This window comes from Dermacentor variabilis, chromosome 2 (genome assembly GCF_050947875.1).
Source record: "Dermacentor variabilis isolate Ectoservices chromosome 2, ASM5094787v1, whole genome shotgun sequence".
NCBI lineage: Eukaryota > Metazoa > Arthropoda > Arachnida > Ixodida > Ixodidae > Dermacentor > Dermacentor variabilis.
Window position 1 is genome coordinate 27,387,352 of NC_134569.1, and position 13,424 is coordinate 27,400,775.

Here is a 13,424-nt window from a genome sequence, read left to right on the forward strand (position 1 = left end):
TTCGCGGCAGCCGAGTAGACGAATGACACAACTGCACTGAGACATGTGTCTCTTGCCTAAGAACTGCGAAGAGGACTGCATGTGAATGGCCATCAAGTGACACCAGCATTCGGAGCGCCACATGTCTCCCGAAGCTTCTGTGACGTTGTCGAGCCTTGCGTGTAACTGTGATAACGAGGGAAGCGGTTTTGCCGCACATTACAGAAATTACGTTCTCTCTACGCGCGCCTCTTCTTCCTTTCGCGCTTCTTTCTGCGGGAAGAAATTTGCGATTACTATGCGTTTTGGTCATGTCAGATCATTTAGCAAGCGAAAATAAAAAATAACACCTGCTAACGGATTTCTCGGCAGAGCACCTGAGAATAAGTATCCTCGGCCAGGCCGCGTGGGAAGGGATAATTTGAGCAAGTACAGTGTATCTTTATTTAGTTTACTTTGGACACCAAAGGAGCAACGGGGACACCATAGCTGGAAACTATACTGATCCCTGGTTGCGGTATCGCCGAGGTCTCCGTTGCCGGAGGGATCGCGGACAGCCGGTCTCGTATATGAATCCCCACGTCACGCTTCTGCCTCGGCAGCCCTAACCCGCAGACCGCCCACCTTGGTTGCAGTTTCGATTCCCTCCCCCCCCCCCCCCCAGCCCCTTGGGTGCCCTGAAGATCCCGTGCCGCCCACTTTAATATAGTCAAACTTCGTTATAACTAAACGGGCTATAATAAAATAATGTATATAACGAAGCAAGGCAACTTCCCCTTGAAATCCGAATCGAGATTTTTACCGGTCATGCAATAATGGATATCACGAAGTAATGCATATAATGAAGGAATTTTGGCTCCCCCTTCATATTCGTTATAACGAGGTATCAGATAATCTCAAGTGCTGTCCTGGTCCCCTCATTCGACGGTATTTTTTTCTTATTTTCGTAGGAACAAATGACACAGTAAACGTAAATTCCTTCTCGCAGAAAGAAGCGTGAAAGAAAGAATAGGCACGCGCAAAGGTAGGGGGGAGGTCGGTATTTCTGTGACTTGAACACCTCCCTATAAAGACTTGGCCGTGAGCCGCAGCGTCGGTGGCCGTGACATTTTGTAAGCTTCTGTTCAACCACAGCGTGTTGAAACCGCAATTTTAGTTGCAAGGTCTTTCTTAGCAGAATACGGAGCGAAAGTTATCGCATTAAGATTACGCATGTGTCAAAGCATCCTTTATGACAAGTATACGTAACCCGGCCGTACGTATTCGCTCATTTTTGTTGAAAACTCGCGTCGCTCATCCCTTTAGCTCCGCGCTACTTCTTCGTTGTCGCTCACGAACAGGTACTTCTTCGTTTACATCGTTGTGATTGTGGTCACTTCGAGTCCCTCAAATGTATTTTTCGAAGGGCCAGTAAAGCTTGCGCTTCTACAACTTTCGCACTCATTGCAGTTTCGGGATTTGTCAAAAAGTTGAGGTGGCATTCCTAGAACCCGGCATTACGGTTTCACGATGTCTTCAACAGACAGCAAGGCCAAACAGTTGATGTTTATTATTAAGATGTAATAATAATAAAGGCGCTTTCTCAAATTTCTTCACTGGCTCGTTTTCACCGGAACCTCGTGTGGGAAAGTACAGGTTCCCACTTTGAGCTGCTGTCTTCTGAGGACGGCCGTATATGCTCGTACCACCAGTTTGATGGGACACCAAAATAAAACAGTCAATCTGATTATGCTCGTGAAATATTACTTCAATACTATACTAAAATTTTCAAGGTTGAAGGAGGCTGATTAGTAGCGGAGAAAGTGATACGAATGTACTAATTTTTGAATTTGGCGTCCAAACCGCAGTCCGCGTACGTTAATGTAACGGCATAGCTTTTGAAGCATATTAGGGGTTTGGCATGATCTTATGCAGAAAAAAAGTTTTAAAGCTTGCTAGGACGAGTATTTCGTTTCTTTGGGATACAATTTAAACAGATTGTTTATTGACAAATAACGATGGTCTACAAGTGAAGAATGCAGAAAAAGACTCCTCTAAAAAAGAATGAGAGAGCGTGATGCGTAGGCCAGTTATTACTCCGCGCTTCAGGAAATAATTCAATTATTTCAAGAAATAAACAATTATTTCAAGAAATAAACAATTATTTTTAAATGTTTATGTGGCAAAACCAGGATCTGATTATGAAGCACGCCGTGGTGGATAACTACGGATTAATTTTGAAAACTTGGCGTTCTTTAACGTACACCTAAATTTAAGTACATTAGCGTTTTTACATTTCGACACCCTAGAAACACGGCAAGCGCAACGCCATAGCCGCTGGACAACCGCGGCGAGCAACTATATAGACAAGACGAGTTCATATAGTACATGCGCACACACTTCCTTTTGGAGGACATTTGCCGCTGCGTTCTTGACCTTTTGCCGACTATAGTGTGGTCCCTTATAATGCTGACAAAATTCACGAGGTCACGTGGAGCTAATGTGGGAAAATGAAGGTGGAGTCGCCACCTGTCTCGTTCTTGCATCTAGCGCACCTGCATACGGTAATATTTTTCAGCATTAGACAACTAGCTCAATATGTTTATTTAGTGTCTCGCAACGTTGTGGAAATGAGCGACACACATGTTGACGAGCCAAGCGTTAGGTAACCACTTTCCCGAACAACGCATTTTGCTCAAGTCTCGCTCATCCATTCCGTCTTCATCTGGAATATATCCTAAACTGCGTCTTATACCCGCAGGGATAAGTGCCCTGCATCTGTAGCCTTTTCGCGCGACACTACTTTCTAAAATGTTGTATGCAAGGCTCGCGTCAGCAATGGCGGCCAAGTGAAACACCGAATCGTGAATTCACAAGAGGTTTGTCGATACAAAACAAATCACTAAGGTACATATTGGCACGGATAAGCCGTCGGTGCCGTAAGAAAAAGCATCAAAATCCCCGTCACCTCATGTCATTCGCCAAGCGCGGATGGATAAGTGTATTGTCATATGCACACTAAAGCATCCTGCAAATATCGCGCAAGAATTGTAATTGAAGGTGACCGACTTCTTCGACTTTTCATTTTTTGCATTGAATGAAGATCCCGCGCTTCGAAACCCTAGAAGATACACCGAAAGACGTTAGAACATCCTAAATTATTTATTATCGTATTTTTTCTACAGTCAGTCTCGGTGTAGTTAAAAAAAAAGATTAAATTATGGGGTTTTACATGACAAAACCAAAATCTGATTATAAGGCACACCGTAGTCAGGGACTCCGGAATAATTTGGACGCCTGGGGTTCGTTAACGTGAACCTAAATCTAAGCACACGGTTGTTTTCGCATTTCATCATCATCAGCCTGGTTACGCCCACTGCAGGGCAAAGCCCTCTCCCGTACTTCTCCAACAACCCCGGTCATGTACTAATTGTGGCCATGTCGTCCCTGCAAACTTCTTAATCTCATCCGCCCACCTAACTTTCTGCCGCCCCCTGCTACGCTTCCCTTCCCATGGAATCCAGTCCGTAACCCTTAATGACCATCGGTTATCTTCCCTCCTCATTACATGTCCTGCCCATGCCCATTTCTTTTTCTTGATTTCAACTAAGATGTCATTAACTCGCGTTTTTTCCCTCACCCAATCTGCTCTTTTCATATCCCTTAACCTTACACCTATCATTCTTCTTTCCATAGCTCGTTGCGTCGTCCTCAATTTGAGTAGAACCCTTTTCGTAAGCCTCCAGGTTTCTGCCTCGTAGGCGAGTACTGGTAAGACACAGCTATTATACACTTTTCTATTGAGGGATAATGGCAACCTGTTGTTCATGATCTGAGAATGCCTGCCAAACGCACCCCAGCCCATTCTTATTCTTCTTATTATTTCCGTCTCATGATCCGGATCCGCCGTCACTTCCTGCCCTAAGTAGATGTACTCCCTTACCACTTCCAGTGCCTCGTTACCTATTGTAAATTGCTGTTCTCTTCCGAGACTGTAAAACATTACTTTAGTTTTCTGCAGATTAATTTTTAGACCCACTCTTCTGCTTTGCCTCTCCAGGTCAGTGAGCATGCATTGCAATTGGTCCCCTGCTTTACTAAGCAAGGCAATATCATCAGCGAATCGCAAGTTACTAAGGTATTCTCCATTAACTTTTATCCCCAATTCTTCCCAATCCAGGTCTCTGAATACCTCCTGTAAACACGCTGTGAATAGCATTGGAGAGATCGTATCTCTCTGCCTGACGCCTTTCTTTATTGGGATTTTGTTGCTTTCTTTATGGAGGACTACGGTGGCTGTGGAGCCGCTATAGATATCTTTCAGTATTTTTACATACGGCTTGTCTACACCCTGGTTCCGTAATGCCTCCATGACTGCTGAGGTTTCGACAGAATCAAACGCTTCCTCGTAATCAATGAAAGCTATATATAAGGGTTGGTTATATTCCGCACATTTCTCTATCACCTGATTGATAGTGTGAATATGGTGTATTGTTGAGAAGCCTTTACGGAATCCTGCCTGGTTCTTTGCTTGACAGAAGTCTAAGGTGTTCCTGATTCTATTTGCGATTACCTTACTAAATAGTTTGTAGGCAACTGACAGTAAGCTGATCGGTCTATAATCTTTCGAGTCTTTGGCGTCCCCTTTCTTATGAATTAGGATTATGTTAGCTAGCGTTCTTCCAAGATTCCGGTACGCTCGAGGTCATGAGGCATTGCGTATACAGGGTGGCCGGTTTCTCTAGAACAGTCTGTCCACTACCCTTCAACAAATCTGCTGTTACCTGATCCTCCCCAGCTGCCTTCCCCCTTTGCATATCTCCCAAGGCTTTCCTTACTTCTTCCGGCGTTACCTGTGGGATTTCGAATTCCTCTAGACTATTTTCTCTTCCATTATCGTCGTGAGTGCCACTGGTACTGTATAAATCTCTATGGAACTCCTCAGCAACTTGAACTATCTCATCCATATTAGTAATGATATTGCCGGCTTTGTCTCTTAACGCATACATCTGATTCTTGCCAAAGCCTAGTTTCTTATTCACTGCTTTTAGGCTTCCTCCGTTCCTGAGAGCATGTTCAATTCTATCCATATTATACTTCCTTATGGCAGCTCTCTTACACTTGTTGATTAACTTCGAAAGTTCTGCCAGTTCTATTCTAGCTATAGGGTTAGAGGCTTTCATACATTGGCGTTTCTTGATCAGATCTTTCGTCTCCTGCGATTGTTTACTGGTACCCTGCCTAACGGAGTTACAACCGACTTCCATTGCACACTCCTTAATGATGACCACAAGATTGTCGTTCATTGCTTCAACACTAAGGTCTTCTTCCTGAGTTAAAGCCGAATACCTGTTCTGTAGCTTGATCTGGAATTCCTCTATTTTCCCTCTTACCGCTAACTCATTGATCGGCTTTTTATGTACCAGTTTCTTCCGTTCCCTCCTCAGGTCTAGGCTAATTCGAGTTCTTACCATCCTGTGGTCACTGCAGCGCACCTTGCCGAGCACGTCCACATATTGTATGGTGCCAGGGTTAGCGCAGAGTATGAAGTTATTTCATTTCTAGTCTCGCCATTCGGGCTCCTCCACGTCCACTTTCGGCTATTCCGCTTGCGGAAGAAGGTATTCATGATCCGCATATTATTCCGTTCCGCAAACTCTACTAATAACTCTCCCGTGCTATTCCTAGTGCCTATGCCATATTCCCCCACTTCCTTGTTTCCAGACTGCTTCTTGCCTACCTTGGCATTAAAGTCGCCCATTAGTACAGTGTATTTTTTTTCACTCTACCCATCGCCGATTCCACGCCTTCATAGAAGCTTTCGACTTCCTGGTCATTCATGACTGGATGTAGGGGCGTAGACCTGTACAACCTTCATTTTGTACCTCTCATTAAGTTTCACAACAAGACCTGCCACCCTCTCGTTAATGCTATAGAATTCCTGTTTGTTACCAGCTATATTCTCATTAATCAAGAATCCGACGCCTAGTTCTCGTCTCTCCGCTAAGCCCCGGTAGCGCAGGACGTGCCCGCTTTTTTAGCACTGTATATACTTCTTTTGTCCTCCTAACCTCACAGAGCCCTAGTATATCCCATTTACTACCCTCTAATTCCTCCAATAACACTGCTAGACTCGCCTCACTAGATAACGTTCTAACGTTAAACGTTGCCAGGTTCAAATTCCAATGTTGGCCTGTCCGTTGCTATATATAATATATATGACAAAAACTATTAAGTTTGATCTGATCGAAGTAGATAGTTCCCGTCCGAACACCCTTACTGAGAGTGCGTCTTCGTCGACCTCGGCTTCTGCAGAAGCGACAAGCCCACTTGTTACATCGCACGTCGGACACTGCGCTTGACGCAGGCGCGGCAGACACACGCTGACAAGCTGGAAGAATGGGCGTTTATTTGCAGTGCACGTCCGAATAGAAAGACAGGTTAGGGAAGGAGGGGAAGGGAAACGAAGTAAGAAAACATAAGATAGGCAACCAGATTGGCACGTGCAGCTGTAGACTTCAGCTGAGAAATGATAAGAAGAACACTGCAGTTATAACATTTCTCCGTCAATAATACTGAAGACGCTGCACAGGTCCGCGCTCTCGTGTTGAGCATTGGAGTTCCGGGGCCACTGTAGGTTCACCGTTTCTATCTCGTGCGTCCAGGGGTTGGGGCGATGACTGACACTGTGGTGGTGACGTTTCACGAGTTTCGGCTTTTGCCTTTGGATCGGAGGTTTCTTCCGGAGTTCTCGAGATGGACGAGCTCTCACTTTCCCTGTGGCCTTGCGTAGCCGTTGGGTCTTTCCTTGTGTGAACTGGATCAACGTGTCGCCGAACGAGGCCCTCAGGCGTTTCCACTGTCACCATCCTAGCTCCGTCTGCTGACTTTACCGTGCCAGTCTTCCACTTAACACCTTTTCCAAAGTTACGGACGTAAACATTTGTGTCTGGTGCAAGGGTCCAGTCATCCGATGTTCCCGATCTTCCTACAACCAGAGGGGAAAACATGTGTCGAGGCGGGACCGGATTTGGTAGCCAAGAAGAAGTTCCGAAGGAGATTTGCCCGATGGAAGGGGTGTTCTCCGGTAGTTGAAAAGTAGTCTGCCAAGGCAATCTTCTAATCTGCCCTGGTTCATCTTTTTCAGCCCATCTGTAACAGTTCGGACAGCTCTCTCTGCTAGGCCATTCGACTGTGGATGAAACGCAGCCGTGCGCAGGTGGATTATGTTATTGTTCGCAAAATCAGTAAATTCTTGGCTAGTGAACTGCGTCCCATTATCTGAAACAATGGTGCGAGGGATGCCGAACCTGCTAAAGAAGTTGCGCAGGCAAGTAATAGTCGAAGATGTGGTCGCCTGTTTCATTGGTACGGCCTCAATCCATTTGCTGTGAGCATCTACGAGAACAAGGATCATGTTTCCTTTGATTGGCCCCGCGAAATCTAGATGCACTCCTGACCAGTTCTCCTGGCAGGTCGGCCAGTTAACTGGCGGAGCAGATGCCGGCATTGGTCGATTTTGGATGCAGCTTGTAAACCCCGCTGACAGTTCTATGTCGTGGTCCATTCCTGGCCACCAAAAAGCTGACCGAGCGATTGATTTCATCGCCGATGATCCTTGATGCGTCTCGTGCAACATGTGCAACATTCTATGTTGTGCGTTAACTGGAATGACAACTCTACGGCCCCAATACAGCAAACGGTGGGCCAATGACAGTTCTAGTTTGCGGTCGTAAAAGGGGAGTAAGCTTCGTTCTAATGCTTTAGAGCTTGGAGGCCACCCATATCTTGTGTACTGCACGACCTTTGAAAGTATACTGCGTCACCTGCCGTCAGCGCCTGCAGTTCTACCGAAACCGCCCCCTCCTGGACAGATGCGAGTGCCAGAACGTAGTCAGCTGGCTCCTCTTCCGTGGTTGGCTCCAAAGTTTCTTGTGGCAACCTACTAAGCGCGTCCGAGTTCAGGAGCTGCTTGCCTGGCGAATACTGTAACTTGTAGCGAAATCCTCCCAAATACAGCGCCCAGCGCTGCATGCGAGCAGCAGCCAGAGGCGGAGTGGGCCGATCCGGTCTCAGCAGGCCCAGGAGCGGCTGGTGATCTGTGACCAGGATGAATTCTCGGCCTAGAAGATAATCACGAAACTTCATTACTCCAAATACGAGGGCCAGTGCTTCACGTTCAAGTTGCGAATAATTTTTTTTCTGCTTTCGACAATGTACTTGAACGAAATCCGATTGGCTTGTTGACGTTCCCTTTCGTGCGAAAAAGCACTGCGCCGATACCTTTTTGCGATGCGTCGCACTCTAGTTTCAGCGGTTGTGAAGGGTCGAAGTGAACACCACACCTGCTTGCTGCAAACACCGTTTTGCTTTATCGAACGCCGTTTGTTGCTCTTGTTCCCAGAGCCAATGTCTGTTCTTTTCCAGCAGCCGGTATACAGTGGAGCGAGCAGAGACTATATGTTCGGCAAAAATTTTGCGTAGAAAGTGATCATGCCAAGAAAAGAACGAAGCTCGGCTACATTTTTCGGGCTAGGGGCTTCTGTGATAGCTTCGACATTATTTTCTATTGGGTGCAACCATTGCTGATCGATTCGATGGCCGAGATATGTAACGGACACTTGCCGAAACTTGCATTTGTCGAGGCGCAGTTTAACACCATTCTCGCGGAAACTCTGTAGAACGGCTTTGAGCACGTCGTCACTTCCTGCTCTTTCGGACACCAAGACATCGTCCAGATAAGCTTGCGCGCCTGATAAGCCTTGTAGAACTGTTTCCATTCTGCGTTGAAAAATGGCTGGCGCAGAGGCAATGCCGAAAGGTAATCTGTTGTAGCAGAAAAGACCTTTATGCGTGTTAATCACGCATAACTGGCGCGATTCCTCATCGAGAGGGACTTGGTTATATGCGTCACGCAAATCTAGTGTGCTGAAATGTTTTCCACCGCTTAAGGACGCGAACATGTCATTGATTACTGGCAATGGGTACTGCTCCAGCTCACATGCCGAATTTAAAGTGACTGAAGTCGCCACAAATCCTAACGGTGCCGTCCTTCTTAAGGACGGGTACAATGGGCGTAGCCCACTCGGAATGCGGCACTGGTGACAAGACGCCTAATGCCACGAGCCTATCAAGCTCTTCAGATACCTTGTCGCGTAGGGCGAAGGGAATAGATCGGGCCTTACAGAACTTGGGCGTGGCTCCCTCCTTCATCTGTAGGTGTGCCGCGGGTCCTTTGATGAGGCCCAGATCCGAGCTGAAAACATCTAGAAACTCGACAAACACGTCAGCAGTGACCTGCGTGGCGGTAGACGGCTATGCGGTCAGCGGCTTGGCTGAGAGGCTGAGGACGGGGGAGCCTGCGTCGCTCAGGAGGGAAATTAGGTCTCGACCACATAAGCTTGGACCGGGGCAATCTAGCACCACTGTTTGGATCGCACCGATGGCGCGAGTTGTTGTGGTCGCACCGCTGGTGCGATCGGTTGGGAACTCGGCGCTGACGCCCGTGGTTGTACCTGCGTCGCAAGCCCCAAGGGTAGCGTTGGCCTGGCGGCCTGGGGTACAACTGGAAGCATCCGAAGGTCCCGGCAAAGCATGAGTCGACTGGTAACAACAAAACAACTTGTTTATTTTAACATTGCAAAGAGTTGGCGGTCAGGTTGACCGAAGTAGAGAGACGGGAGAGCACTTTACTCAACAGAAGAAATCGGAGCCCTCCTTTTTGCGTCCGGGGGCAGCTGTTTTTATACTCTCGCAGTTGAGGGCAAGAAGGAACCCCTCAATAGACGAGCACGTGATTGTACAATGGGTTAAGGTGACGCATACTGTCGTAGCGCCGCTGGTCGGGCACAAAGACTGGGAGGAGAAGGTAACTTCTGCTCTCGTAGCGCCTCTGGTCGGGCACAATGACTGGGAAGAGAAGGTAACCTCTGCTCTCGTAGCGCCTCTGGTCGGGCACAATGGCACATACACTCACACACGCACATGAAGACACGTGGCATCGGAACATGCCTGGAAACGCCTGGAAACGCCTGGCGGGGAGCGTAGCGGCGACGCCGAACGGGCCAAAATGTCTGCCGCATTGTTGCAGTCGCGCCGGCTAAACCGCGCGTCGTAGGCGAAACGTAACACCACCAATGTGCATTCCACAGTTGTACTGTCGTATGACACCGACAAGAGGAGCTCTCCAAAAACTGGCAATTTTCCGAGGTAGCATGATAACTTCATTCGTGAAGGCCGGAGCGAAGGCCAAGTGTTTTTGTGCTGCTCAAATAGCTGTCGGGACACGACGCAGACCGCGGAACCCGTATCGATAAGCATTGACACGTCCACACCTCCCCCTGTGTGGGGTGCATCGCATTGGGGGTTTCACATTTACCTCCAGCGTCGATTTTAGCGTCCAAATGTGCATGCTATACTCTGTCTTCATCTGTCTCCCCTTCCTTAACAGCCAGTACTCTGCCACGAAATCCCCGGGCTCCTTATCGAGTTCGAGATCTTGCGCTTTCTTCGATCCGGCATTTTACTGCTAAGTGACCATGTCGACCGCAGTGATAACAACGAGCATTACTCCAACGGCAGGCATTTCTGTTGTGCTTTATGCTGCAACAACGCCCACATTCGGCCAGTACCTCTTTCGTTGAGGCTGACTGCGCCTTAATTTTAAGCACCGCCGACGTGTCTGCGGCCATTTTATTGGCGTCCTTATCTGCAGCTTCAGCCGACAGTGCCATCGTTTCAGCTTCCTCTACGGACAGATCTTTCTTTGTCAGGAGTTGTTTCTGCAGTGCACTCGATCTTATGCCGCACACAATTCTATCCCGTAGCATTCGGTCGAGCATGGTACCAAATTGCAGTTGCCGCAATTCGACGAATTTCAGTAATGAATTCTTGGACAGACTCACCATCAAGCTGGCAGCGGTTGAAGAAGCGGAAGCTTTCGGTAATCTCATGGCGCTTGGGATCAAAAAACTCGTCCAAGACTTTCACGACGTCTTCGTACTCCAAAAAATTCGGCTTCTTCGGCGCTACTCGTCCTGCTAATATTTGAACGGTGCGCGTGCTTAAAGCTGCCACCAAAAGCGCCCGTTTCTTTGCCGACTCCTTCACGCCCGTTGCCTCAAAGTATGCCTCTGCCTTGATAACATAGGCCTTCCAGTTGTCTCTTTCGTCGTCGAAGTCGGGCAGTTGCTGGTGTGCCATCGTCGAGTCGTCGCCTCGTAGCGTAGCTGCCGTCCTGTGCTTCAAAGTTTTGCCAGGGGTTTTGCTTTCCGTTTCTCGTCGCCACTGTTACATCGTACGTCGGACACTGCGCTTGACGCAGGCGAGGCAGACACACGCTGACAAGCTGGAAGAATGGGCGTTTATTTGCAGTGCACGTCGGAATATAAAGACAGGTTGGGGAAGGAGGGGAAGGGAAACGAAGTAAGAAAACATAAGATAGGCAACCAGATTGGCACGTGTAGCTGTAGACTTCAGCTGAGAAATGATAAGAAGAACACTGCAGTTATAACACCACTACACAGCCAACTGTTATGCTCGTGGCATTACCCCCCTTCCAGAAAGCATCGTCTCGATGCTTCAAATGCGAAACAGAGGAAAAAACAAAGCAAAGCACATACACCACAACACTGATATAGTTTGTGAAGGAGAAAGTGTCATACAAGCGGGATGAAGGCGAGTGGAAGTGACAATGACCTCGTCAACGTGAGTGGTACGGTTTCATCCTGGAAACATGGAAAATATCCGTAGGCTGCACGCGACGGGATCGCCGACTCATGTCTTCAGGGAGAACTTCGTAGTTGACCTCGCTGAGGCGACGGTGGACTCTGTAGGGGCCGAAGCATGGTGCGTGTGAAAGGCCGTCATTTAGAATCATCCAAACTGACGACTTGGAGATGGTACCTGGTGGCCACGTCGCCCATGCTAGCATGAGGGTATGAGGCCATAAATAATAGAACATCCGTGCGTAGGCTAGGGCTCAAAGATGAGTCTTATGCCGCTGTTTCTAGAAGCTGCCAGTTTGTCTCAGGTTTTCATCACTTTTTAATTATAGTCGCCGCGTTTGGTTCCCCACCACACTTCCATGACTGATACATATTTGCGGCCTTCCTCTTGCTGTCATATTTACGGCTCCCAAGGCAAGGATAATTTTTACATTCTGCTCATTACAGAAAGACATGGCGACTGGGACGAAACAAAAGGCACCTTTAGACATTTGCACTGACGTTAATAATAATATTTGGGGTTTTACGTGCCAAAACCACTTTCTGATTATGAGGCACGCCGTAGTGGAGGACTCCGGAAATTTCGACCACCTGGGGTTCTTTAACGTGCACCTAAATCTAAGTACACGGGTGTTTTCGCATTTCGCCTCCATCGAAATGCGGCCGCCGTGGCCGGGATTCGATCCCGCGACCTCGTGCTCAGCAGCCCAACACCTTAGCCACTGAGCAACCACGGCGGGTTGCACTGACGTTGCCAATTCGCTTTTGTGGTGGTAGGTTTTGTGGCAGAAAATAAGAACCATCCGTGCACTTTACGCTAAGACAACAGCTATCACAACCTGTTTCCAACTAACACCAAATCGACGTGCTACTTCGGCTGAGGCGCGGCAGATAAGGCCCCAGCTTGATCACGATGTTTTACAGTGAAGCTGTATAGGGCTAGCCGATTCATCTATCCATCCGTCTGTCGCCTGTACGCCGAAAACTCCTCTGGCGCAACCCCATGCGAATGCACGAAAGAAAAAAAGCGAAAGAGAGGCAGCAATTGGCTGCGCCAGTAGCGACGCCGTTGCTCTCCGTTGCAGCCGAGCGGGCGCGCAGCAGTTTCTCTCCTGCTGCGAAATGGGTAGGCCACGCGCCATACGTACTCTTGAGGAGCAGGCAGCTTTCGATCAGCAACGCCGCGAGCAGAACCACGAACGAGCTCGTCTACGCCGTCCCGATGCTGCAGTCAGGCACAAGAACAGACTCGTGCAGTCGAGCGCAAGCAGCAACTGCGTACCGAGGATCCGGCAGCTACCAAGCCGTCGTTTAATGTACCGTCGGGATTAACCCAGTGATAAACTCCGGGGCCTGTTCTCAGAAGGAGCCTGTTCGAGGGTGCTGCTTCATTATGCGGGTGGGAGCGCAGTCACGTGGTATTCGCCATATTTCCCAGTGTTTACTTATCAGCCGAAAAAGAATTAGTACGTCGCTGAAAATACCGCAGTTAGATGTCCCTTGGCTGTGCCTACACGTTTAATTGACACTTTGATAATTGATAGTACGTCCCTGGAAATCTCCGGAGGGGGCTCGGGCCCCGGAGCTACCCCCCCCCCCCGTAGTCGGCGCCTATGTTGCCTGACATAGCGGGAGAATGGAATGAGGACGACGGCGGCTAGAGGAGAGAACGCGGCTAGATTTGAACTTTTTATCTTGGACCTTAAGCGCACAGAAGGGTGGTGTCACATGACTCATACG

At 48.3% G+C, this 13,424-nt stretch overlaps 1 pseudogene; it reads right to left on the reverse strand.

The window, feature by feature from the left end:
- Nucleotides 1-6,524: 6,524 nt before the first annotated feature.
- On the reverse strand, nt 6,525-11,160 carry LOC142570278 (uncharacterized; annotated as a pseudogene).
- Between the last annotated feature and the right edge of the window lie 2,264 nt (nt 11,161-13,424).